This window comes from Dermacentor albipictus, unplaced genomic scaffold (assembly GCF_038994185.2).
Source record: "Dermacentor albipictus isolate Rhodes 1998 colony unplaced genomic scaffold, USDA_Dalb.pri_finalv2 scaffold_248, whole genome shotgun sequence".
NCBI classification, from domain to species: domain Eukaryota; kingdom Metazoa; phylum Arthropoda; class Arachnida; order Ixodida; family Ixodidae; genus Dermacentor; species Dermacentor albipictus.
In genome coordinates this window covers 15,001-24,311 of record NW_027225802.1, presented here as the reverse complement: position 1 = coordinate 24,311, position 9,311 = coordinate 15,001, and the positions used below count along the sequence as shown (strand labels likewise).

Below are 9,311 nucleotides of genomic sequence, written 5' to 3'. Positions count from 1 at the left end.
CTCATCGAGCAAGCACCCGCCGTGGTTGGTCGGTGCAGAATGCTCTTCACCTGGCTTATTTTCGAAAGAAATCAAAGGAGTCTGAGCTTGAAGTCATAGATAAAGAAAAGTACAGGGGTGCGGTATTAAGGGCAAGGTCCAAGAGTTTATGGATGGGCGAGACGCCTACCAAGCGAGCAATAAGTGACGACAAAAAACACGTGGTTTCCAAAGAAATAACATAAATAAGGTATCAAGGGGAAATCACTAGTGATGTTGGAATGATTGAGCACGCATTTAAGTCTTATTATGAAAGTTTGATGAAGTAAAAGACGTGTGATATTGAAAGGTTTAGAACGGACTTCTTGTCATTAATGCCAACATTATCAGACGAGGTCTGTGAAGCGCTCGACAGACCAATAAGCATTTCAGAAGTTGGGGATGCGATTGACGAACGTAGTCCCGGCAAGTCTCCGGGGCCTGATGGTCTGGGAGGGGCTTTCTATAAGAGCTCTAAAAGTGCAATAGCTGTAGCATTACACCGCATGATAAGGGAGATGTACGAGAACAGGGAAGCACCTCCTTTTTTTCGGACATCGCGCGTTATTTTAATTACTAAAGCGAAACATCGTGCGCGACTTTTGGCGAGCCAAGCCTACAGACCAATAAGATTGACAAATACCAACTATGAAGTTTACACTAAAGTACTGGTGTGACGATTGCAGACTGTTATAAAAGAACTTCTGGGCCCTCATCAGACATGCGGTATCAAAGGCAGATCGATCTTTTTCGAATACACATACTACAAGGCAGGCACGTACCTAAGGGCCCCCCCCCCCTCAGAGATTAGGACGCATACCCCCCCGCCCCCCCACACACACACTCTCCGTCCACGCCACGACTTCTCAAACACATTCCTATACCGCCGCCAAATCAATGTTCAGACTTGACAGCTATTCGGCGGTCAACATTTTGCTGCCTTTTTCACTCCTTTTGGATGGGGTAGTTATTGGGATCTATTGGGATGTGAAGGCCAGTTTCCTCCTCGATTCGGTGCCTGCGCGATTAACTCGAGAAGCATTCAGTTGTCACCGTCTATTCAACGTTCACACGCATCGCTATTGGTTCGTTAGTTCAACCTTCTTTGTTTAGATTAGTCTACAGACCAGGAAAGAGATTCGGTTCGTGGTCAGCTGGTCTGTATGCACGTGGAACGAGCTGCGGCCGGAGAAAACGCCAACTGCGTTGAAATTTTCGTGTTGCTTCATTATTTCCTCGCTTCACTACGGCTCGCCGAAACGCTAACAGATCCTCGAAACCATATGCCCGTGATATGGGTTAGATAAGGTGAAAAAATAAATAATGCGAGACAGCGTCCATCATAAAACTCTGCAATAACCCTTAAACTCATAGACAATACGACTTTGACACATTAACTCGTCTGGTTTTCCCCTAATTGTACAGCTCTTTTCGTGCAAAATTGCCAACTGGAAACTAGAGTCGCAAGGAGTTGAGAAATTAAGCGATTTACTAAGAGAGAAAGCCGAGGAAACAGCCAAACAGGAAGGAAAAGCGAAAATTAACACATTTACCCATTGTTTATGAAAATATTTATGGGTCAACATTTTTTATTTAACTAGGAAGTAGAGAAATCGCCACCGGAAGTGGAGAACAATTTCGTGTGTACTGAATGACGCTTATACAGTTATCATTCGAGCCGCCTGACGTAGCCTCTTCTCTGCTGTGCTTATATATATAGGTGTCTTTGTAACCTTCCGCGGTGGGTGCAGTACGTTTAGAATCCCGGCATCCTGCGCCCTACGCAGTTGTACGGGACTGGCGACCACGCATCGTTACGTAACTTCCCAAATAAATATACGAGTCGGTTGTGGCACTTGGTAGAGCAGTAAACGTGGGATCCAAAAGAACTGTGATTGTTCCGCAAATATATATTTCTCTATCATTCTTCCAGAGGGAATTCAACAAACGCTACTATATTCGGCTACAACTTAAGCCAGCCACTGTTCCTCCGCGAGGCTGCAAATAATTCGTACTTAAAACTTTTCCTGTTACCCAAACAAGGCGGTAACCACACAAATAAAATTACTAACGCGTAACTTTACACTTTTTGCCTTGCCTATTGTAGGGGAATGGCGAAAACCTATTTTTTTTTATTGAACTGAAATAACATACTTGCTTCGCTGCAACTATTTATTGTCAAGTTTCACATCTGTTGGCAGTGAAGTTTCATGAGTAAAACGGGTTCAACAGTGAAATGAACTGCACTGCAGACTTTTAAAGAGTGAGATGCTCAGACTCCATCTAGTTTGTCCCTGTCTGTTGCACACCTCATTGCTTCCGCCGATGAAAATACTCTTCAAGAACAGCAGACGCTCTGGAAGTATCAAGTACGATGCCATGTTGAAAAGGCCGCATGATGACGATTTTGTTTGCTTCTGTGATTGGCTGGCGGAGTAATACAACTCCGCGCGGTCCGTGTGCCTTGGTTGCCAAATGCTGTTTTTTTTTAAGTTGTATTCTACTAAAGTAATCTTAATTTTACGCTTTCTGTTTTTTTATTGTTCTTGGCACTGTTCTTCCTGCGCTTCTTTCCTGCACGAGTCCATTTTACATGGTTCCTTGTTTGCCGAGTAAGCAAGAGGAGTATCGCATAGGCGTGGCTGTAAAACACACCTTATTTCATTTCTGTTTTGTTGGTTTACACTTTTTTATGGCGAATGGTGGGCGTTATTCACATTTGTACTAGTAAAAGTACCCCCACCCCTCATTTGCATAGAAAGGTTACCTTTCTGTCCGTTTAATTGACGTTTAATCACGTCAGATTAAACGGACATCGCGCGGACACAGCTAAAAAGCTTCCCAAAGCCGTCGCCGAGCGTTTCAACCAACCAGGTCATAACTTTGATGATCTTAAGGTCTACATCCTACAGTCAAATTTCCGTTATGAACGAGAAAGAAAATACAGAGAATCATGCCCTATCCATAAGTTCAAGACATTGCAACCGATAGGCATAAACGTCTCAAAGGGAGCTTTAGAATCTATTCACTATGCTAAACTTCCAGCTATAGGCAACAACACGTAGTTTCATTGCTTGGCGTATCCCCCCCCTTTCTTTTTTTTCTTTCCTTTCCTTTCCTCTTTTTTTTTTGTCAGCCGGCGTGTCAGACGCCCTTGACACGCCGGCTAACCCGCGTGCGTTGACAGACCGGGGGGGGGGGGGGGGCGGGGCAGTTGTGCCCTGGCTTTGACCTTGTACACAGCGTTCCTTTGCTCTCAATTCGACACGCTAACACATTTTCCCTCGTTTCCGCATCCTCCCGCCTCACACCCTCTCCCCTTTAGAAGAACCCCACCTATATATACTGTGGCGAGGAAAGCATACGTCGCCTTGAAGACAAGTCCACTTGTCGAAACGTTGGGTCCTGCATTCACCTTGTTCACGCTTTGCTCATCGTCTTGAATTTCCATCTCCCGCATTCCCCGTCTTCTCTCTGTTTATATATTTGTTATACTATGCAAATGAGCGGCTCCCATACATTCGAACAAGCGCTTCAATAGTACGACTTGGCAAAGAGCAACGAAAGACTCCTATTAAAACCCTCTAATTCTCAAGCTTGTATTATATGACGGTATGTCATTTCATTAATGTAAAGAAAGACAAACTTGATATGTGGAAACCAGTTACAATAGAACATGGCCCTTACACTGTGAAAATCGTTTGTAGCAATACACTCAATGTGAAGGCCTCCGGATGCGGCGTTGATGCATCAAAACAACCTAGAATAATAGAGGTGCTCCATGGGCTAGATTTGACAGAATCAAGAATTGGGGGGAGACAAGATACGAATTGCATACATTTTGGCTGTTCTAGTTATTTTTTTTTGTGAGTGCTACAGGTGTTTCAATTCTTTTTTGCTGATTTTCTCAGAACCCACGTTTTCACGTTTCTTTCATGCACGAACGAGCATAATTATATTGACACGGATGCTTTATCTGTATCCGGTTACCGTATTTCACCGGCTAAAATATGTTAAATGTTATCGCTCGGTGCAGGATGCGCCTGAACGCATCGGAAGTTTCGCGAATGTTATCGATGGTTCTGTCTGTTGTCGACGAACCTTGCTAATCTGATTGCATACGAGACACGAATTGTGTTGTAGTTTCTGGAAGGCACGCGGGCACCAGGGAATAGGTCGTAACTTTCGACGACTGACGTATGCAAACCGACGCGCTTGACCCGCAGATGAGATTTTCTACGATTGCCGACATTGCTCGCCGCTATCGTTGCGATTGAGCCGGCACTATTTATTTAGCATCACTACTACGTGGCAATATTTCCAACCCAGATCTTTCCAGTTATACTTTGCACGCCTAATTCTTACATAGTTTGCTGTGCAATAAGCTACCAAAAAAATGAAATGGTACAACAGTTTTTGATATATGGCATCGTCGTGCAGGTGTTTGCAAAGCGATCTTGCAGACAGACAGACGATGCGCGTGCGCTGATGTCGATATTTTGTACACCATTGTTACTTCAAAAATAAAAACAAACTGTTCCGGCAGGCGTATATTCATTATTCAAACGTGTTTTTATATCTAAAAGCACATACAGATGACTAACTTATTGTTTCAAACTTAGTTTACAGCAGGCTGTTTTAGGCCAGACTTTGACGGATGAAGACGGAATAGTCCAGCAACAGTGCGCCGCAGCAGAGCGAGCTTCGGCCCGCGTCGGAGGTTGCGTGCCCTCTTCCTCCCACCAACGCGAAGCGAAGCGTTCGCTTGCCGGCGCGCGCCGAAGCTTACCGACGCGTGCCAGTGGTTGGGGCATAACGTACACGAGTGATGCCCTCAAACACATGATTGAACCGCTAGAGTGGTTTCAGGAGCTTGACAGTTCGGTGTCTGTGATATCCTCTTTTGAGGGCCTTTTAAATCTGTAGAGTCTCTCCAAATGATGTAATATTATTTTTCTGAACCAAGTGACCTGCTTTGTACGCGTTTACGTGGTGTTGTAATGAAGGTAATAAAGAAAAAAAAGCCGTGGTTTCTAAGTGGCTATAGTGTTGGGCTGCTGAGCACGAGGTCACGGGATTGAATCCCGGCCATGGCGGCCGCATTTCGATGGGTGCTGTAAAGTCGCTTTGATTGTTCGTGTTTTTAAGTGTCGCGAATCGTCCACGTGCTTTTTGTATAGAGAGGGAGTTCACTTCCTCCCCCATGTCAGCGGGGCCACCATTTCTGTGTTAGGAGGGGTCACAGGGACCGCGCGGTGTTGGGTGACGCGTCGCGGCACGTGCCAGGGGGGCAAGGTGCGGATTCTGGGAAGTCAGTATTGTGCGCACGGAGTTGGCAGTCCGCCGACGGTCACACGAGTCCACAAAGACCAGCCTTGAAGGGGACTGCTGTACGCGGTATTGTGGTTCTGGCTCCCGAGTACTTGGCTAATTGGAGGCGCCGCCGAGGTTAAGAAAGGCTTAGCAAGCTTGACCATGTGCTACATATACGGAGAGGGGATCTATTCTTCTACGCGTCCGGACGGCAATCGGTGGCCTTGGAGGCTGGGTGCAGAGAAAAGCCTGTGTGGTGTAAAACGACAGCTTGTGTGCTGTAGAGATGCGGTGCGCTAGAGTTACTGTATATGCTACCGCATGCGGTAGCATATATAGTAACTCTAGCGCGGGGACGCCCGCCACGCCATCTCCCGGAGGCCGGCTTCACTAGGCGCGAGCACGCCTTCCTCCTTGCCTTGCGGACCGGTTGCGTCTGGTCCGCCGAGAGGAGGCATCGCCTCCAAGGAGCCCTCTCCCCTTTCTGCAGGGACTGCGGCGCGACCGAAACGTTGGAACATTTGCTGTGTGAGTGTCCGACTTTCTCAAACGCGCGCGCGGCCCTCGCAAAAGTCTACCATACGCACAAACATACCTGTGCAACGGTGGACAATCTGCTGCACCCCTCAGGCTGCATCTCGAGCCAGAAGCGCCTCTTCCGAGCGATTCTGGTGTTCGCCGAGGACATCGCCCTGGCCGATCGCCTCTGAGCCCCCTCCCCACGCCTACGGTGTTCCGACCGCTGCTGCTGCTTCCCTGTCCCTTTAACCACTCTATCCTACCCCATCCCCCCTGTGCAGTGCGGTTGAGGTGTCCTCATCTGAGAGACAGTTACTGTGCTGCACTTTACCCCGTGTTTCTTCCTTCCCAAACAAGAATCTCTCTCTACCTAGACGAGAGAGGGCGCTAGGCGCTAGCTTGCTCTAGAGTTACTGTATATGCTACCGCAGGTAGCTACCTGCGGTAGCATATACAGTAACTCTAGCTTGCTCGGCGCGGTCGGCGCGAAATGCAGTAGGTTGCATACGGCGCCGCACGACGTCCGAGCGTGCTGCAGTATGCCGCCGGTCGCGTCGGCGCCAGATGCCGCCCGTCTGTAGAGGTTCGTGTTTTCGCCAACGTAACGTCGCCATGACGAGCGCGCGCGCGCGCGTTGCTGTCGGATTGCTCTGGCAACCCGACAGCATCAATAAGATCTCGAGCTGAGGGAGCGGGAGGCCGAAGCAACCCGGCACCATTACCTGTTGGTTACGTAACCGTAACGAAGGTAAGGTGCATGCAGGACAAGCTTCGCTTACCCCCATTTTCCGGTACGGTAAAGGTTGGTCATTTTTGTGCACAAACTGTTTCACACCCAACTATTCACACAGCCAACATAATTACTTCTGCAAACGCGCATTTTTTACCATTGACCATGGCGACGAAGTTGAACAGTCTTTTGCGCAATATCCTACAGTTCTCATTTCCTCATTTACCCAAGTAACCACGGATATCCGTGGGACGTCCACCATAAGTCCCAACGTCCACCCATCCGGATATCCAACACGGACGTCCGTGGGACGTACAGGAGAAGTCCATATCCTGTTTGGATGTCCGAAGGACATCCCACCGGGATGTCCATGGGACATCCCATTTTGAACGTCCGCTGGCTGTCCATAAATAAGCATGCCCAGGATATACACTAGGGAATTATATATAAACTAGCATGAATATATTGCCGGAAATTTTAGTGTGTTCATATTATATTTGTTTATTTTTGTTCTCTATCGGACACAGTTCATTCTTTTTTCAAAGCAAAATAAATATATTTCCAACTTGATATAAGTTCTGCCCACTTTAACATCGTAGTATTAAAATACGATTTTTTTTATATCGGTGGGTCATACAAACAGTTTGTAGTTTGCTTTAAAAAAATGCTTGTGGATGACTAGCAGAATATATAAGCGCCCATTTGAAGCCACTTATACGACCTAGAGCCAAGCACTCAAGTTACCCCTCATTATGAAAAGTTCCTGATCATAGAGTTTTGGTCCTGACCTCCGAACATGTAACTGGGACGCTATGTAGGTTCAGGTTTATCATTGAAACAAGAAGTAAAACACGATGTTGGGCTAGTTGGTGCATTGTATTAAGAAAAAACCAGCAAAAAAAAAAAGACGGACACAGGAAACGTACACAAGACAGGCCCCTTCCAGCCTCTTTCCTGTCGTCTCGTATGTTTCCTGTGTGCGCCTGTTTTTGGCTGGTTTCTTAAAACAGGAAGTAGTCTACAGTGTTCAATTGTGCATACAATAATATCATTATAGGTAACAAAAACAAATCTCAAAGGCTACGCTTTTGGTGGCCGCGTGCGTTGAAAGCGTTTACGAAAGCTATAATGCGTCAGAGCCGCCATGCATTGACGGTAATCTCAAAGGCTATGTTTTTCTGGCGCCGACAGCGTTAGCAGAAACTAAAAACTCGAAAAGCAGATACCGAATATTCCCAGAATAAGTAAATATTTCACTGTGTAATAATACACTATCTTAAAAACCTATTTATGTTTGCGTAGATGCACGTGGAAGTGTTAGAACCTTGGCAAAGCAAAACGCTTCAGTCATCCAATCCAATCCAAGCTCTAGCCATCGTCGCCACGCCATTTTTCATTCTGCGATCGTTTTAAGGGCAGTGGAGCAGCGTTTGTCACCTACCGTGCCTACCGAAGTCTCCTACTCAGCTACCAAGGTATGACAGCTACATCGATTTCTTTTTTAATTCGTTTGGGTATTGAAATGTGTTTTCTTCACAGGTGCCAGGATGCCTAGACTGCGGGAGAAGCCGCACGCGCGAAAACGAGCGTCGCTGGAAACAAAGACGATATTCGAGGACTTCGGATCTCGCACCGGCAGCCAGCAGTGAACAGCTCGAGAATTCGCAAGTCTAGAACTGTGCAGTGGCGCGTATACCCCGCACGCATGCATTATCACGTGCGGTCGAGCTGTCCCTGCAAACATTTGTACGCCTTGTGATGCTGGTCGCTGCACCGAGGCGACATCGGAAGTTCAGGACGGTGGTTGTGACACTACGCGCACTAAGGACAATGTGCCTTGCTTCCCTGATGGATATATACTCTACGTGACGCTTCGGATGGTTCACTTCGCTGTGAGAACGGAACAGGATCCCTTAGGAGAGGTCTACGCACAAGTCAATGCGGGTTCTCTGGTAAGCAGGACCCCGGAGTCTACATTTGCTTTAGCTACCGCGGACTCTTCATCGGCGCCCTTTGATTCTCCTGGCAAACAGCTTCTCCTGGCTAATGCGCTCATGATTAGAGCTGTAGCCGTGAGTAGCGGCAAGATCGCCTGCTGATCTCTACGAAAATAAAAAGCTCCTTTTAAAAAAGTGAAGAATATATTAGTTGTTTTTATCTACAAGTTTGTTTAATATCGTGAGAATATGGTCACTACGGCCACGGCGGGGACATTGTAAACGAGAGTACGCATTCGATGGCCAAGTGAGTTTTAATAATTGTAAGAACGCACTACGCCACGAGAAAGAGCTATTGTTTAAAGAAAGTGAATAATATATTAACTGTTCTTCACTAATAGTTCGTTTAGCCACGTCAGAATGTCGAGACATTGGGACCGAGAGTACGCTTTTGACGGCAAGTTGACTTACGAGAACGCACTACGTCGCGAATAACATTTTTAAGCTGCAATACCATTAAGCATGACCGTGTGGCACCCCGCGAATGACATTAAAGTTTAAGGCATTAGCCAGTTAATGTCATTTTTTGTGCCCGTGTGGCACAGTGCTAGTGAAGTGATGTAGTCAAGATTAATTCCTTCACGTCATTTCTGTTGCTTTCGCTGCTTAATAATGCTAATTCTTTTTGCTCTTTTTATTCCATGCTGCATACTCAAATGTCAAAGCAGGGTGGGCAATAAGAATTTTTGTTCTGTTCTCTACCTTGTGTTGTGCTATTGGAATTGCAAGTTTTC

General features: G+C 46.6%; 1 long non-coding RNA gene across 1 annotated transcript in view; it reads left to right on the top strand.

Moving 5' to 3' along the window:
• The first annotated feature begins 7,942 nt into the window (after positions 1-7,942).
• LOC139053824 (uncharacterized) overlaps positions 7,943-9,311 on the top strand; it is a 1,478-nt gene continuing 109 nt past the window's right edge. Inside the window, exons 1-2 of the long non-coding RNA XR_011510811.1 lie at positions 7,943-8,055; positions 8,120-9,311. The exon at positions 8,120-9,311 is cut by the window's right edge and continues 109 nt beyond it. This is a non-coding gene — a long non-coding RNA (uncharacterized lncRNA). The remainder of the gene's footprint in view (positions 8,056-8,119) is intronic.